Here is a 13,806-nt window from a genome sequence, read left to right on the forward strand (position 1 = left end):
AATTGCTCTAAATTTTTTACAGGAACAATTAGGATCTGTCAGGAGTCTCCTGTAAAAATTTAGAAATTTTTGGATTTTTTTTGATGGGTTAACCATTCGGTTGTTTGTATTGTGTCCGAAAACCGTTTCGCAAACTTTGAAGGGCTGTAGAGGGACTTTCACAGCTCCAATTGATCTGAAATTTTACAGGCTACTTGATAGACGTCTTAGCAAATTACTGTAAAAATTTCAAATTTTTTGGAGTACGATAAAAGGCCTAAAACTTGAAAACTCTGGAGCGCGACCCGCGCCCAAACCGAGCGCGACCGCGCCCAAAACACTGGAATTTGACAAAACAGAGGGTACCCGCGCCCAAACAGAGGGCACTCGCGCCCCTCAAGGGAAAATTCAGTGTAAACAGCCCAATTTTCATAGGTAAATGCCAATTTTTATTCCTTCAAGTTATTCAGTGTTTCTAACTTGTTAAATACACTGAAATCGCGTGATACAAGACGCTATTCAAACGCTGTAGTAAGGAGGCATTCAGTGTACTCCTTCTTCCACTCCTCGCCCTCTTACGTCAGAGGAGTTTTTTAATTCTAGTATAATTAGGCTTGTTTTTCGTAGAAATAAATACAACATGCCTATCTAGAATTTCACACACTACACTTGCATCAATGGCTAAAGAACAAGAGACTCCTCTCTCTCGATTTTTATAAAGCCCTAAACGATGGCCCTAAGTCGCATCGTTCTTTTGCAGACCTAGTGGGGATTTTCGAATCCCCCTAATATATTTAACTTGTTACCGGGTTTTCATGGTTTAGACCATGAGAAGCCTTACCAAAGACACGCGTAGGATAGACCAAGTTCTCACTACATTCCATCATCCTAGCGTAAGTCCGAACAAGTTAAACTTAGGGTGTTTCCTTTCACCCTAGTTTCAAGGCTGGCGCCTTGGTTAACCGCCCAAACGCCAAACTCGTGGACTCATGGGCTCAACTTGTTCAATTGTTCATGGAACAGTTTTACCCACCATCAAGACAGATGAAATGCTTCACAAGATTCATTTCTTCCACCATAATCCTCATGAATCCTTTTCGAGGCCTCGAATCGTTTCATCGATCTTCTCATTGAATGCCCAAGATCATAATCTTGCGAAAGACACGCTTTGTTCGTGCTTTCTTCAAGGGGCTTTCACATTATCATAAGAAGGTTCTAGATATCATGACTGGGGTAGTTTTCTTAGTAAAGGAGCCTTGGAGGCTTATACATTCTTAGAAGATCAATCTAAGAGGAACAACAATTGGGGAGGTAACGATTCCTCCCGGCCTCTCCTTCTTCTCTTGAGGTTAAACATGATCCCGAAGCTTAAAACTCTTATCGATGCCCTCACTAAAAAGGTAGATGCCATCTCTATTCAACAACAACCCACTCCAGTCATGAACATTAACTCTACTTTCGTTGTAATGTCATTTGTAGTCTTGAGCATTCCGACTTCTATTGTCCTCTTGTCTATGCACAACCACCACCACAACCACCACACTTCAACCGCTTAACTCAACATCAAGGACAAGGGAACTTAGAGGACCGAATAGAGGTTTAGTACCCATAACCCGTAACTATCAACATCAAGACATGGACGCCAACAAGCTTTAATTCCAATACAACCATCTACGACAAAGTAGTAGTGACCTTGTTGGAGAAACAAAATCAAATTATGCAACAAAACTCCAACTTGATGAAAGATCGGCATGATCAAAACTCTAATATGATGAAACAAACGATGCAAATGATGCGCTTTTGTGCCAAAAAGGTTATTGACATGTCTTCTAACCAAAATAATAACCAAACCGGCTGTTTCCAAGTCAAGCAATGCCTAATCCTAAGTCAACAAACACCGCCTTTGAAATAAAAAGTATTCAATGTAATGGTAATATAAACCAAGGGGACCTACATGCAGTCACTACCCCTTCTCTCGTTCGGGCAGTAGTTGATAACCAAGTGACTATGCCTAAAGATTACCCAAAAACTAAAAATAATGCCATACCAAATACTATAATAGAAACTCAAGACCCTACAACCGTAGAAGTACCCGCTTAAACCACAACCAAAAGGGACAAAGATTACAAGACCCAATAATAGAAAGTGAAGACCCTACACCCGTAGAGGTTCCAAGATGGACACCTAGTTGGAAAATGGCTAGAGATAAAGCAAAGCCTAATAATACTTTTATCCCTTCTGTTAAAAATAGCGATAAAGCACCATATCCCCAAAGACTAGTTGTGTTTAAAAAGGACGAGAATTTTGATGAGATTAGGGGAAGTGTTTAAAAATTTGACTATAAACCTACCTTTTCTAGAAGCTATAAAAAGTCTACCCGACACGCTTAAGTTTCTAAAAGAGTTGTGCACCAAGAAGAGGAAAACCAACATACCCCACGAAGCATTCTTAACCGAACAATATTCCTTTTATCCGAACATAATGGAATTGTTAAGTACAAGGACCTCCGGTCGCCCCATACTGCATAATGTACCTTAGGTGATACCTTTATAACAACTGCTTTATTAGACCTAGGAGCGAGTGTTAACTTACTCCCTTTTTATTTATATAAACAATTAGGTCTAACAAAACTTCAACCAACCAAAATGACTTTGCAGTTAGCCGATCGTTCTATTAAGTATCCCAAGGGTGTAGTTGAAAATATTCTCGTTAAAGTTCGTGGATTTTTACTATCCTCACGACTTTGTTATTCTCGACACGTAGTTGCTCATGATTCCATTCCCATCATCTTAGGGCCCTTTCTTGGCAACCGCCAATGCCCAAATCAATTGTCGGGATGGCTCAATGACTCTTTCTTTTGGAAATCTTTCGTAGAAGTTAACATGTTTAGACAAAAACAGGGGACAACTAGGTTTGCCTATGAAGGAGAAGTGAAGTCCATTGAGAGTTTTGTACCTCACATTAGTCGCGGTGACACTTTAGTCCCCACACTAGTAGATACCCCTCTTATGGAAGAAGACAAGGATCACAATTTCTACTCCCTAGACGTAGATAACATCGAGGAAGATTTCCTTCGACTCCTTGAGTTCTCTCCTATTGACATCCATTCATCTCTTGACGCCACGACGAAGAAGAATTTTTCGCCCTCTATCCCAAAGATTCTTCTTACCCACCTATTGAGGAATGTCTTGCATATCTCAAAGCCTCTGATGATATAGACCTAAGAACACTAGTTGAACACCATTCACCCACCTCACATCCTCATGTCACTCATTCACCTTCCATCACGAATGTTCCTCGCCTCTACCTTTTCAAAGAACCATTGAGTTTGTACTTGACCTTGGTGTTTCTCCTATGCTTCATAACTATCTAAAACCAACTAGTGAAGAAGTAACACCCAAGGACAAGCCACCGGACACTTTTTCATTTTTTTCCATTTTTCCCTTCTCAAAATTATCCACATCCCACGATCTTCCACAACCATCAATTTTCTCATGTTCATTTACTTGGCATTCCCTTCGTAGGGAGGACAAAGAAGAAACCGTATGCTTGATTAGGTTTTAGATCTATAAGGCTTTACTCTCATTCCACTAAGCTACATCATAGGAAATCTTGGTGCTTAATTCTATTTGATGGTGCATTCCATGTTAATTATTTGTGGAAAGACCCACAACTTTTTAGATTATTGATATATGGGAAACTGCATGTAAATACATATATATCACTTTAAGTCTAGGGAATCTGACTTTAAAAGACCCACGTTTTAAAACAAATTTTTACAAACCTATTTTCAAAAATTTGTTTGGGGGTGGGGTGTTTGGTTTTTCCATGCTTGATCACTAAACTTCATATTCTTACCCCCACCTCGCCCCTTTGTAAAATAAAAAAAAAAAAAAAAAAAAAACGCTTTCCACTCCAAGTTTTACCTTTTTTGCTCTAAACTCCGGTTTCAACTTACGAAGCCAGCTGCCTACTTTTTTTTTTTGAAGAATTTTGTCGAGCCGACCGCCATCATACCGACGACCATACCATCGGACCTAGAGCCCCAGCCCATACCAAAGCATACTGACTCAAGCGCCAAACACCGGAATTTAAATACACAGAGCGCGACTCGCGACCTAGTTGAAATAAGCGCTACGACTCACTTCCGTCGACCGAAAAAATTCCAGTTTTCAGCGGGTTGTTCCCGTTCATTCAAGCAGCTGTTCTAGAGCGTAGTTCGAGATGACATCTCCTATAATAATACCGAACAGTCTTTCAAAGATTTGTTTCAAAGCATTACTTATGGTGCTTGGTTTCACAGGTGATCACACACGTAGGTCGGGAACCGCTTATGGTTCTTGCTAGCATTTGTTCTTGGACTTGCCATGCCCGCTGAAATACAAGACCCATGGTGCTATTGGGTAGATAATATGTATGTCTACACTTATGAGTTTTTGCATGAGTCGATGGGGCGTGCATTTTCCAGATCGAGGACCAAGGGGAATATAACGTCGCCTTGGGTAGCCTGTCCATGAACATATGAACTGTTATGTTTTGGATCATGCTAAACATTTTAGGGGAATGACATTTTTCTTCCGTGAATGATGCCACTTGCGCGGCGTCTTCCTTGCTTTAGCCACGGGACGATGTGCCATGACCTTCCCGAACTTTGATGTCTAGTTTAGCACGAGCCCATAGCATGAGGCATAAGTATCTTCTTATGCCTATATTAGTTTGCCCGTATTATACTATGTTTCTTCCCTATTTTTTGTGCCCGCTTCACCTGACCGGGTTGGGGTCGACATTGTGAGATCCACCAATTCTATTATTCGATCTTTCCATGCAATGACTTGGCAAGGGTGGAGGATACAACCTCATCGTTGCACCTTACACCCCATCCCACCAAGTGGCGCTTCACGCGGTTAGGATCGTAGATGATAAATGGCGGCAAGCTTGGCAAATTATAATGGCATGGCAGGGATGCTAAGGAACCTCACTTCTTTATATAAGAGGAGGATGACGAAAACGCTGGAGTGGAGGTAAGTTTTAGTTTCAGTTAGTGTCCGCTTATGTCCCAAGCAATTTAATTTTGTTAACCCCATAATGGGTGGAACTCTTATAGTTGAGTTCGTTTTTTTTTTTATTACTATATTTGTATGTTTTAACCTTGTTTTGCAAATGTTCCCCAATTTCACACGCTTCAATGGTATTTTTCCTACCCTCTTTTATTTAAATGCTTTGAGGACAAAGCATGCTTCTTGTTTGGGGGCATAGAAACACGGTAATTAAGACATCCGTTAGGATATAGATATGTATAATATGCATTTTTTTTTTCAAGTTAAAAATTTCAAAAATATAAATAAATAAGTTTATGCTATACACTTAGGAATATTGGTGTTGTTTTCTTTCTCTATGCTCTTAACAATCTAGAAGTCTCAATGTAGCTTTTGCATCGAGAATAATTGTTAGGAACTTAGGTTAATATGTAGGTAATAATCTTTGCATCTATCTATAAATATATTACATGAGTATCTATGATTGTTAGTAGTAAGTTTCAAATCTAGGCTAGAGTACTTATTCTACAAATCCTGTGAAAATATAGCCTAAAAAGCCTTATATGAGCGAAATATTTGAGAAATGACACAAGGGAGAAGTAAAATCCGGATAGAGAAATCACACGTCCACTTGCTTGATCACTATGCCATATCCTAAGCGAGAATTTAGGCCCTCTTTGGATCGATATAGCCAAAAATTCAAACCTATGAATTATTTTCCGCTAGTCGCCCCTCTCAGCCTTTCTTTAGCCTTCCATAAACCACAATTCCTTTACCCCTGTTAAAAAAAAATAAAAAAAACCTACCCATTTTAGAATAAGTCCGAGAATAGAATGAGGAAGAAAGAAAAAGAGAAAACCTGTAAACAAAAATTAGTTAGTTGCTTCAGAAATAAAGAAAAAGAAGTTTCCATCCAAAGAAAAAAAAAAATAGAAATAAATCAAAACTCCAAAAAATAGAATAAAAAGGAGTCAAAAGCCAAAGAAAAAGAAAAAGAAAAATATGGCTAAGGATGGAAACAAAGTGTAGAAGCAAAAGTAAATAACAAGGTTTCTCTAGTTACATAATATGAAGACTCTATTATCTCGGACTTGTCCTTTTTGAATATCCATTTCCTTCCTTCTTAAACCATCTCCTAATCCTCATGACACCTAATAAAGACCCTAGCTTAATTAGGAATAGGTTAGTGTGATAGTAAGTGGCGGAGATGTGTTTGATCGACCGCTTCCTTGTTGTCATTGAGATTGTAAGGTAAAGTGTGCCCACCGCATTAATCGGAGCAAATAAACTTGAGTGGAAAAATCGTGAGTGGTTTTTGTCTTGACATTTATGTGAGGACCTACTTAAGGGCGCTTATTCCGAAGTTTTCGAAAACGGACCGCTATTACATTTCATAGTATTACTCATTGTTATATGTTTATTTTAGATGATTGATTATTATGCATATATTAGCTTAGGGTTCCGATTTGGGTTATTCTTATGTATTTGCTAGTGAGATGTATAGATAGTTGAGACATGAATGAGAAAACAATAGTTTTATTTCTTAGTCGTTGAAGTATAGATGAAGTTTGTGAGTACCTTCATTGGAAAACTCTCTCACGAGGCTATAACTTCGTCCACTAGAGAATTCCTAGTGGTTTAAGGCCTTGTTGCATATGGTCAATGCAATCGCACTCAAATGAAATGAGAGTAGTTAGAATTCCATTTTTGGTCACTTATTCTAATTTCTCATCTTTGCTTGAAGACAAGCAAAATGTTTGTTTGGGGGGTTTGATAAGAGCCCAAAACTGTAGTTTTAACCCCTTAATAATCATACTGTTAGACCAATTATGTGAATAATAAGTAAGAGTTAATACTGATTACGTGTTTTTATGCATTTCAGGCTTCAAAGTCCATTATGTGCAGAAATGTGCCACTTTAGCGAGATAAAGGAGCAACAGTCAGCAGAACTTTCGAAGACCATATCTTTAGACTCAGACCTCAGAATTGGGCCTACCTTATGTCAAAACGACCGGCTCGAAAAGAGCTTTCCAATGGTCCAAGCCTTGGCCCAATCAGAGGAGCAGAAGTGGATGAAACATCTGTCGAAGCCAACTGCAGCTGAAGAGCCCATTTTGGACTAAAGAAATTGGGTTTTGGGCCCGATTTTCCGGCCCAAAACATGGCTCCAAGCCCATGCACGATTTTTGGATCTGGAAGTATAAAACAAAAGCTTGACTCTTTGTTAATGGCAGTTAGGTTAGGGAAGCTAATGTTAATGGAGTTTAGGGTTAGAAAAAGATAGATCTAGATTAGTTTTTAGATCTAGATCTAGTTTTGAGTTTTATCCCATTAATTAATTAGTTTTCATACCTTGTTTTAATATAGATTATTGAATCATTGTTACTTTTCATTAGATTAATAAAGTTAGTTGTTTTTGATAATCTAGCTTCATTTTCCATTAAACATCTATTGCAATTCATTGATTTAGTATTTGTCACTATTAGTTTAAATCAATTATTGCATGAGTAGTTTCAAATTGAGTTTAAATAAATAAAGTTCAAATCTTTATATTATGTCTTGTTTAGATTCAATTGTTGGGAATGGTAGAATAGAAAATTCACATCAAATCATTACTCTCACCATTGTTCCTTTTGGGTTTGAGTAGTTGAATTCTATTTAGTCTTGATAGATTGAGAGTGGAACGAAATCCTTACTCATTGTATTGCATGATTATGTTTTGAGAGTAAGAAGAATTGATTTAAACGTAAGAACGGTAGGATTACGTATTAGTGTTCTTGTAGTATTAATATTTAGGATTCTATTGTTTTTACGGTTATCAGCTGTCTTTTAAGCTTTAAGTGTACACAGAACAATATTAGTGGGAACTTATTTATCTACAATTTCTATTTTCTAATGGATTCGAATATCTTCGTAAGTACAGATCTCTTGCAGATGTTCTTTGATCTATTCATATGGACTATGTACATACTAGGCCTGACATCTAATAGGGAATCGAATATGAAAATCTATATATATAAAAGCTCGCACCTTACCTCTCTCCTCACCATATGGCTCTATTTTCCAAACCGTGCATTCTCATTCACTCCTAAAAAATAGGCAACTCTATATATTAGTTTGACCTCCCTAGATTTGCTACTTTCTCCTTCTTTTATTCTTTATTTATTTGGTTCTCCTAATCTCTTTTAAAACGAATCCTAATAAAATAAAAGTCCTAAAAACTACTAAACCAAATTCTTAAAATACTATACGAAGATGAAGAGATCAAAGTTTGCCATAAGAGATCACCATCCGTTGTCTGTTATGTTCTTTGGTTTATTATATAAAGGCATCTAGGCCTTCATTGTTAGGTTGGTTGTTTTTGGATTGTTTAATCAAGAGATTGAATTAAGGAAATTCATTTTCCTTTTGAAACCCTAGTTTTTGGGTGTTTATCAATTTTATTCATTCGTGTTATTGATTTGAAGTTGCTTCCGCCTTCGTATACATCAATCTTTCTCAAGACATCTTTAATGAGCACAAAACAGTACTTTTAGGTTCTAATTAAGTACAGTTTTTTGAAAAAGAGCCAACACATGTCCATACTCTAAAAGCACATGGTGGGATTCAGGACATGCAGTGAATAAGTGAATAATGAAATGCTCCAGTAAATAAGTTTCTTACCAACTAATTTCAAACAAGTAAATGCTCAACTTACCGTGAAACTTCAGAGATAATCACTACTAGAAAAAGGGCTTTCGATAGCAGGAGGAAGATGGGGTAGTACGTGTGGATGGTGTCAATTGTGCATTCTTTTTATTCCTCGTCTCGTCCAAAAATTTATGAAGCCGTGACAAAACTCACAAGTTTTAAGGTATGGAATCTTTTCATGCAAATTGTTTTAATATTTTGCTTTTTGCCGCTTCTTCATAGGTCCTGACAAAGAAGGTTCTATATGGGAACATGTGCTGCCTACTTGACCTTACAAAAGTACTGAACTTCCTCTGTCTTTGTGTGGAAGTTGTGAAAGGGTTCACACTAACAAGAGATAAGTTGAAGTGGTTGGTTGATTAACTGAATTTTGTTTTGATGTGTTTAACAATGACTTAGAGCATCTTTAGGAGAGCTACAAAAAAAAACCAAAATTTTGAACCAAAAAAACACCAAGCAACTTTAGGAGCAATATCAAAATTTCACCAAGCAATTACGCGGTTTTGCCAAAACCGCGCCACTAAAACCCAACTGACAGGCCCAAGCCCACGCGATTTTCAAAAAACTGCACGATGTTCAGAACACCGCGTGCTACTTCTATATGAACAGCTCCAAAGCCGCTGTTCACCACTTTCACCTCTTCTTACAATTATAAAACCCTCTCCTTAGTTAAAAAAAAAAACAAAAACCTACCTAAATTCTTGAAATTTTATATGGATCATTTTGAACTTTTCGACGGTGATGATTTGCAATACACACATGACATTGGCGATGGGGGAGAAGACAGTGGGGGAGAAGAACCCGAGGATGTAACGCCGACTGATAGACATCCGTATATACTGGAGTATCAGATGAACGACTTCGATTGGCAATTTGCACCTGGAGAAGCACTTGATATGGAAGTTGTGTCTTCTACATGTGATACAAAACACGTGTCGAGTGCAGTGGCTAATACTTAGGTAATTAATTAGTTTTGATTAAATATTTTGAATATTAATTAGTTGAGTTGGACCAATTAATTATTTATCTTATACACATTATTTTTTTTTATAATATCAGGATGTTATTGACTACCAAGTTAGATCGACTTTACATGGTGTTAGAGAGTGGTGGAAGGTTATTAAGAGTTTGGATGAGTTTGTACATATTAGAGATAGTATTTTGTATACACCTTTGGGTCTTTTGGTTGATGTGGATTATGAGAAGGCTGATTGGGCAATGGTCATAGCTTTAGTAGAAAGATGGTGGAGTAGAACTCATACATTTCATTTCCCTTGTGCGGAGTTAGGGTTCACACCACTAGACTTCACTATGATTTCTGGGTTGAGTATCGGTATAGGCCAACCGATACCTTTTCATACATGAGAATATGGATAGTATGCTTATGAGTTTTCCTCATTTGGGTGCGGATGCTTATGATTCTTATGGTATTAAGCTATCTCATATTAAGACTGCATATATGGACCCCCTCTTAGATCTTGATACACGAGCGGAGTTAGCTTTGACTGTTCTACCTGGTAGTGAGGGTGCTGATGTATATGTTAGGGCTTTTTTGATGTTTTTTATTGGGCATGTTCTGTTTCCCAATGGTCATTCTACAGTACGACTGAGATATTATGCTTATATATCTGATTTGCATGCTATGAGAGATTATGACCTGGGTAGCTCAGTATATGACACATTGATAGCGGCGTTAGATAAAGCTTCACAGACATTCGGAAGTAGAAGTCCTCAGATTACAGGATTCACATGACTTTTAGAGATTTGGTTTTATGAGTACTTTCGAACTCTTTGTCCTAACATAGACATGATTACTGATACTCGCCCTAGATTTAGTAGTTGGTCAGGGCCTCACTTGACTCGTAATAAGGGGCAGATTAGAAATAATGTCTGTATGGCTCGTGCTCAGATTGATATTAGATCATTGTCATCTATTGAGTGGAGACCTTGGCGTTTGTCTACTACCTTTGACTATCCAAATGTAGCATGCTTGTGTGTTGTCCGCGTCCGCGAGTTGTTTTTGCCGCGACGCGGATCAGATGGTTTGGTATCTTGTGGCGGCGGATGTTGGAGGCGGATGACCGGGCGTTATGGAGTTTCATGTGCTCCCATGCCAGATGTTAGTGATGTGAAGTCGTGGGATAGAACTCAAGTTCATGCCAGTGATGGTCCTTGGCCAGATGCGTCTTCTTTTGTTGTTGAGCAGACTGCTAATCAGTATTATAGATGGTGGAACCGTGTCTCCCCTCGGTCCGTTGTTGCCCCCTGTTGGTCGGGCTAGCAACTTCGAAGTTTAATGGGCCCGGAAGGGATGAGGCGTGAGCTACGTTATTCCTCATCCGCCACATCCTATTTACAACCCACAACCTCTCGAATGCATATCATCCAAATCACGGTTGCGCCAAGAATCCTCGGATGTTTGCCGTGGTGGACTGATGGAGAGGCTACTTACATTTCCATTCCTAAGGTGCCTCGTGCTCGTTGCCATGAGTTAGAGCCCATGATTGATCGAAGATACCACGGTGAGTTTAGTTATTTTATTTTTTTTTATTCATTATATATATAATATGTACTCACAATATATTTTCTTGGATTTTCAGTGAGATTCGGGAAAGATATGAGAACTAGATTTGTATGTTTGATGGGATGAGGACTGGTGTATCATTATAGTCAAGAAAGGGAGGAGGCATATTCTCAGATATATCAGCAATCCCAATGTGCGTATGATGAGACTCGAAAAGCGTACGAGGATATTCAGCAGGTCTACACGCAACATCATCAGGGATATGAGGAATTTCAAGCTGAGGTAGTTAACCTTCGTGCAGACAGAGAAGATCTTGATTCTCAGGTTAGGAACTTAGAGGAGCAGCTTAGGAATATCCAAATAGAGAGAGGAGAGGGATCGAGTGGTAAGGGGCGTAAGAAGAGAGCTAAATAAATTTGATGTAATATGATAGGTTTTGGATCATTTTGGATATTATATGATTATATCATAATCATAGATTTTGAACTGCATAATCATAATCATAATCATAATCATAATCATAATCATAATCATAGGTTTTTAATTTCTTTAATTTTTTCGATTTTGAATCACAATTCTTAATTTCTTCAATTGCACAATTATTAATTTCTTAACTTCTATGCAAAACTCATAATTTTTCAAGTTCTATGCAACACAGTTCTAATTTTCATAAAAAGCGCACGTGGTTTTTTCAACACCACGCCCATAGAAGCCCAAGCCCACGCGGTTTTGCCAAAACTGCGCCATAGAAACCCATTTAGCAGCCCAAGCCCACACGGTGTTGGGAAAACTGCGCGGTTTTGGGAAAACCGCGTGAGTGATTTGATACAGTATCAAACCTGGAACCAAATATTGGCCGATTTGGTGTTTGGTTTGGTGTTTTTTTGGTGTTTTTTTGGTGTTTTCATCAACATGTAGCTATCCTGAAATTGAAAAAACAACAAATTATTGGAAATTTGGTGTTTGGTGCTAGGTTGATATCACTCCTAAAGATGCTCTTAGGTATACATTCTTTTAATATATTTCGTACTTAGTCGACCGCAATTGGGTCAAGTTTGTTAGATATTTCACTAGTTCATATGGTAAAATTATCTACGTCTTCTAGCATTGAATACGACCAAAATAACTAGCAGGAAGGTTGAATGTATGGTTTGTCAAATTTTGTTTTAAAAGTTACTTTATATTAATGGAGTGCTCCCGATTCTTTTACTAGTTTCATTGTAAAGCTTGAGATGAAACTAGGCAGCAGTTCAAGCATAGGTATAAGCTCATATCGACTAGAACCATCTCTTTAATTTCAGTACTTTGAATACTTCATGTAAGCAGATGTCTTTTCGTGTTGCTAATCACTTTTTGTAGAGATCTCAGCTTTTGTTTTATATGATCTCCTATGTTCTTTTAAATCCCTATTGAGGTTAGTGTAGACCTATTGCCTATTCCATTATGTTTTTTAAAATTATAACATTCCACTGAATTAGAATAAGCATGAAATCTTTGCATGGTACATATCTTGCATGTTTTATAAGTAGTTTTCATGGATTACCCATGCTTGTATCTATCTATTATGTGTACAATTTGGAGATATTGTAATTAAGTACTTCTCTATTATTATAGATGAACTATGTAAAATGGCAAATTAGGGGGCTGAAATACAATGGATCTATAAGCTCGAAATGGAAGAGCGCTCAAATAATTGAGAGGTTGATGGTTCGAATCCATCTGGATCCAATTTTTTTTTTTCATTCACTAATTTAATAATTTTAATATGTATTTGACTTTTCTGATTTTATATGAACAAAAACAATAGGATTTTTTGAACGTTATAGAAGTTTAATAGCATGAAAGAAATGCTATTGTTTTGAGGCAGAAACGTTATGGAATCTATTGCATTCTTAACAAACGTTATAAAAAACGCTATTATTTTGATAGTGTTTGTGTCCAAAACGCTATCAAATTAATAGCGTTTTGTCTGAAAACACTATCTTAAAAAGCATAGCATGGCCATAGATAACCATAGATAACGTTTTGTAAATCCTATAAAGTCAAATTCATAGCATTTTTCCTATGCTATCTATGCACTTTTCTGCAGTAGTGTGTAGCTATGAGACTAATGATCATCTATTCTGGCGCTGTAATTTCACTCAACAAATATGGAATTGGATCTCTATAGCTTTCAAGATTGCCCCATCATCTATCTCAGGGATGCATTGAAGTTCAATACCAACTGGAGCCCCAGACTGAAGAGATTGTGGAATGCATGTACTGTTGTTACTTTGGCCACAATTTGGAAATAGAGAAATAAGATTAACTTTGATGGTAAGAAGCCCAACATGGGAGAGTGCAAGTATTATGTTCGAACACATGTTAAACTTACTGCAAACTTGTCCAAATGCCATAACTATAACTCGACTTTTGAATGTTTAGTTCTCAAGTTTTGGGATGTAGGTTCTAGGATCAAGAATGCACCAAGAACTATGAACTGTATGTGGATTCCCCTGAATGTAAACACAGTCAAGTTGAATACAGATGGAGCTTCTTTGGGCAACCCAGGACCAGATGGCATTGGGGTCTCATACA

The sequence above is a fragment of the Coptis chinensis genome, chromosome 7 (genome assembly GCF_015680905.1).
Source record: "Coptis chinensis isolate HL-2020 chromosome 7, ASM1568090v1, whole genome shotgun sequence".
Taxonomy (NCBI): domain Eukaryota; kingdom Viridiplantae; phylum Streptophyta; class Magnoliopsida; order Ranunculales; family Ranunculaceae; genus Coptis; species Coptis chinensis.